This window comes from Stigmatopora nigra, unplaced genomic scaffold (genome assembly GCF_051989575.1).
Source record: "Stigmatopora nigra isolate UIUO_SnigA unplaced genomic scaffold, RoL_Snig_1.1 HiC_scaffold_28, whole genome shotgun sequence".
NCBI classification, from domain to species: Eukaryota; Metazoa; Chordata; class Actinopteri; order Syngnathiformes; family Syngnathidae; genus Stigmatopora; species Stigmatopora nigra.
In genome coordinates, this window is record NW_027551607.1 from 117501 (window position 1) to 122500 (window position 5000).

General features: G+C 58.4%; 1 non-coding gene and 1 pseudogene across 1 annotated transcript; both read left to right on the top strand.

Moving 5' to 3' along the window:
- Nucleotides 1-4155: 4155 nt before the first annotated feature.
- On the top strand, nucleotides 4156-4309 carry LOC144192907 (5.8S ribosomal RNA). Its single transcript, XR_013325489.1, has one exon. It is a non-coding gene; the product is annotated as a 5.8S ribosomal RNA (ribosomal RNA).
- A 453-nt stretch (nucleotides 4310-4762) lies between these two features.
- The window catches only part of LOC144192905 (28S ribosomal RNA), a 5567-nt pseudogene continuing 5329 nt past the window's right edge, over nucleotides 4763-5000 (top strand).

Here is a 5000-nt window from a genome sequence, read left to right on the forward strand (position 1 = left end):
CGCCGTCGGAGAAATGAAATACACGGGTCGCTGCTTGGGCAACAGCTTCGCCGTTGTGGAAATGAAATGAGGTGTCGCTGCTTGGGCAACAGCTTCACCATTGGAGAAAATACGGGTCGCTGCTTGGGCAACAGCTTCGCCGTTGGATGAACTCAAAAATATGGTCACGGGGTCCGCTGCTGGGGCACAGCGGTCACCCCTAGGTACGGGTCGCTGCTTGGGCAACAGCGTCGCCGATGGAAGAAATTACGGGTCGCTGCTTGGGCAACAGCGTCGCCGTCGGAGAAATGAACTCTACGGGTCCGCTGCTGGGGCACAGCGGTCGCCGGTGGTGAAAAAAAATGAAAGGAGTACGGGTCGCTGATGGGGCACAGCGTTCACCGTGACTCGAAATGAACTCGAAAGCCACGGGGTGCTGAAGAGGGCACAGCGCAAACCCCGATTGGCGACCGCGTGGGGACGGCTCGCGCGTCCGTGTTCCCGGCGATAACGGTGAGGTTTCTGGTGCGTGCGACCGGCGATTGACCGGAGGCTAAGGTACTGCGGGTGGTGGACCCCACTCGTCCAAGGCCCCTCCGCGTCAGGGCTGACCATCGTCACTGTCACTGCATCCGCTCCGGGGCTCGTGCGTGCGAGTGGGCGTTCTCGGTCAAAGAGGTATAGTGAAAGTGTGAGGGTCGGCTGTTCGAGCCGTGTACCGAACAACGGAGAGGTTTCTGGCGCGTGCGATCGGCGATTGGCCGGAGGCTAAGGTACTGCGGGTGGTGGACCCCACTCGTCCAAGGCCCCTCCGCGTCAGGGCTGACCATCGTCGCTGTCACTGCAACCGGACGGTCACGGTCCGTGCGGTCGTCTCGCTCTCTTAAAGAGCAGTGCGACAAGACGGGCCAGGGTATAGTGCTTGCAAAGCCGGGATAACGGTGAGGACATAGTGCGTGCGACCGGTGATTGGCCGGAGGCTAAGGTACTGCGGGTGGTAGACCCCACTCGTCCAAGGCCCCTCCGCGTCAGGACTGACCATCGTACTTTATCTGCATCCGCCTCGGTCGCGTGGGTGCGGCTTGGCACGTATGACCACGTCACGCTAAAGACAACGGGGGCAGTGGAACTGAACGTGCGCAGCATAACGAAAGCCGGGATAACGGTGAGGACATAGTGCGTGCGACCGGTGATTGGCCGGAGGCTAAGGTACTGCGGGTGGTAGACCCCACTCGTCCAAGGCCCCTCCGCGTCAGGACTGACCATCGTCACTTTATCTGCATCCGCCTCGGCCTAGTATGTAATGTGGCGGTCGTCTCGCCCGTGTCTTCTGTCGGCAGGGTATAGTCGTGTGGAGGGATGGCTCGTGCGAGCTCGTGGACTGAACAACGGAGAGGTTTCTGGCGCGTGCGATCGGCGATTGGCCGGAGGCTAAGGTACTGCGGGTGGTAGACCCCACTCGTCCAAGGCCCCTCCGCGTCAGGGCTGACCATCGTGCTGTCACTGCAACCGGACGGTCCCCCGCGAGCGCGTTTCGTCTCGCTCTGGCCAATTGGAGAGCCGTGACAACAAGAGCGATGCGTCTGACTCATTCGAGGTCACGGATAACGGTGAGGACACGGTGCGTGCGACCGGTGATTGGCCGGAGGCTAAGGTACTGCGGGTGGTAGACCCCACTCGTCCAAGGCCCCTCCGCGTCAGGACTGACCATCGTCACTGTCTCTGCATCCGCCCGGCTGAGTTTGTTCAGCGGTCGTCTCGTTCACGTTCCACACAACCGCGCGTCGGTTTGGGATAGCTGGGTCGGCGAGACGCCGAGAGAAGAGAGTGCGTTCGAAGCTGGATAACGGTGAGGACTGGTGCGTGCGACCGGTGATTGGCCGGAGGCTAAGGTACTGCGGGTGGTAGACCCCACTCGTCCAAGGCCCCTCCGCGTCAGGACTGACCATCGTCACCTTATCTGCATCCGCCCGGTGGGGATCTGCACCGTCGACCCAAGCATGAAAACCCTCGTGTCGGTTCGGGCGAGAAAAAAGAGTTCAAGGGAAAAAGGCAACGATTTCACCATTCGAGTTCATGTGGAGGACAAAAAGAGGACAAAATGGAAACGAAATGACCATGAGTTCATCGATGGAAATGAGGACAATACTGACGAATATGGAGAGTTCTAAAATTTTGCCAAATGACACCGATGGTTGACGAGAATCCCTAAGCCACGGGGTGGGATACAAACCTGAACTAAAGACCTGCCATAGTCCGGTTTTTTTTCCCAAAAAGGGCGCATGTGGACGGAGGGCACACATGGAAACCTAACCACCAGCCGAGCCATTGCCGGAGGAAATATAACGATATGCCAAATACCATAGCCTTTGGGACAAAGCCGATTCTTGGAGGACAACAAAAATGAGACATGGTACTTGGTGAAGCACCGGACATATGGAGCCACAGGGGCCAGAAAAGAGCCGATAGTACAGGGCAAGATGTGATGTGACGGTAACGGACATGTGTTAATGATGGTGGACATGTGTTACGAGATGAAATGCTTGGAAATCACGTAAAGAACCGATGCGTGAATGAAAATGAAAACAGATCATGTTGGGACCAGGTTGGGAACCCCTCCACAGTCTGCGACAAAAAAGCTTCCCGTGTGGGATTATTCCGGTAATAAGAAGGGAGTCAGGTGCCCGGTACCTGTACGCCACTATGAAGGCCTCTGGTGGTTGTACGCTGGTTTAAAGACTCGATTTACCCCCGCCTTGACAAATCGAGCGCCACAAAAAGTTGCGCCGTAAAAGGGCCCTGACTTTCCTTGTTGGTTCGGGTTGGCATCGCCGGGGCTTGTGAGATAAGTGCCTATTCTAGGGGGATGGAGTACACAATCTCTACGACCTCTTTGGTGCCTCTGGGTGGTTCAGGCCCGTGGGAAAAGCCTCAGAGCCGCTTCCTTGAGGAGCCGCGGGTGACTCACGGGTTACGTCATCGCCTGGAGGTGTCGGGAGTTCTTTGTTTTGTTTTGCGAAAAACCCCCGTCACGAGAAACTGTGCTTCTTCTCGGTTTGTTACGGTTGCACGCAGGTGCCGCCGGCCGTTCCCACAGTTTTCTCGTCGTGTCACCGGGCTGCTTGCGGCTATCGGTAGATGCACTGTGCACGTCTCCCTGCCACGAAAGGAAGGAGTGAAGGAAGGTTGGCAAATAACCGAATCGATCGCGTGACAAGGTACAGGGCGATCGCACGTATTGACGTGAGGCATAACGAGAGGGGGTTGGGCCTAGGGCCGGCCCCGGAGGTATCCGTCCCTGTCGATTCTCTCTCTGGGTTGACGCGCAAGAGCACGGGCATGGCAGTCCGCGCGTGCGTCCCCGGGCTAGTCTCCGGCAGCGGCGTTCCGCCTCTTAGGGTAGTCGGGCGCCGAATCCCTCCCTCTCGCCCGGACCGGACTTTCGAAGGCTCATGTAGATGGCACTTATAGACGTGTCGGGGCCCGAGAAACAATGGTCCCGCACCGCCGAGGCCGGAATGGTTACAGTTTACTGTAACCGCTATAGTCAACGTAAAGGGGTGCACGTTGCCCGTCTCTGATGCGATGAAGGTTCGGGAAGATCGATTCGATGGACGGTGGTCGAGCCCGGATCCATTACGGCGACCACCACGGACAAGGTACCCGGTTCCGCTTTTGCTCGTCTGGCGCGTGCCAACAAAACGGGGGTATATGGGTTGCCACCCGGCCCGGTCTTGTGCTACGCTCGGAGTGTTCTGGGGTTCGGGAGCCGTGGGAAAAGCCTCAGAGCCGCTTCCTTGAGGAGCCGCGGGTGACTCACGGTGCTACGTCACCGCATTCCTCCGAGGACAGTAGTTACGCCGGATCACCGGTCCCATTACCTGGCCTTCGGCGACATCTCAACGCTCACCCCTTGGGCCCCACTTTACCCAAGTCGGGATGAACCTAGGATGGGGGGAGCTCTTGATCGACCCTAGGCCCCACCGCCTAACTCAGCCAAATCAGGGGTGGATAAACCGTGCCCGCCTTGGGAGCAATAGACCTTCCGATGCTTTGCCAACTCAGGTGTTGCGATCTTGAAAGGTGTCTCCGGGCATCACTGCTCTACATGGGTGGCCGGGCAGCGGGGGGCTGACCCGGGCGGCCGCCTGGAGATGTCGGGAGGCACCTGTAGACAACTCTCAGCGGTGGATCACTCGGCTCGTGCGTCGATGAAGAACGCAGCTAGCTGCGAGAATTAATGTGAATTGCAGGACACATTGATCATCGACACTTTGAACGCAACTCGCGGCCCCGGGTCCCTCCCGGGGCCACGTCTGTCTGAGCGTCGCCTGACATTCAATCGGGCCCGACCGCGGCGGTGAGGGGCGGCACCGTTCCGCGGCGTGGCCCGCGACTGGGGATGCAAGATCGGGGAAAGTGTTATGCCAGCACGCACCCCGACCCCCTAAGTAAAGCCAGATACGGGGCTCGTCCATGCCCGTACAGAGAAGTGGTCGAGAGAGCGAGATTTCGGGGAACATGCATATGTGAGCGAGGCATGTCGTTGAGATCCACAAAGACCTCACAGTCCGCGGTCACGAGGCGGTCATTTGGATAGTAACCACCGACCCGTGAGTGTCCCTCCGCAAAATGGACTGGATCCGAGGCAAAAACAACACGGACCGAAGGCGCCGGCGCGTGGTGCGCGGACACCCGCGTCGGCAGGGCGATAACCGAAAAAATGAAATAAAAGGATCTCCTCCCCGAATCTCAATCGATCGAACCGCGGCTTTTATGGTTCCGACCTCAGATCAGACGGGGCTACCCGCTGAATTTAAGCATATTACTAAGCGGAGGAAAAGAAACTAACTAGGATTCCCCTAGTAGCGGCGAGCGAAGCGGGAAAAGCCCAGCGCTGAATCCGCTGCCCCTGGCAGGCAGTGGAAATGTGGCGTAAGAAAGGTACCACTCACTTTGCGCCCCGAAGGGCCTGAGTCCTTCTGATGGAGGCTCAATCCCGTGGACGGTGTGAGGCCGGT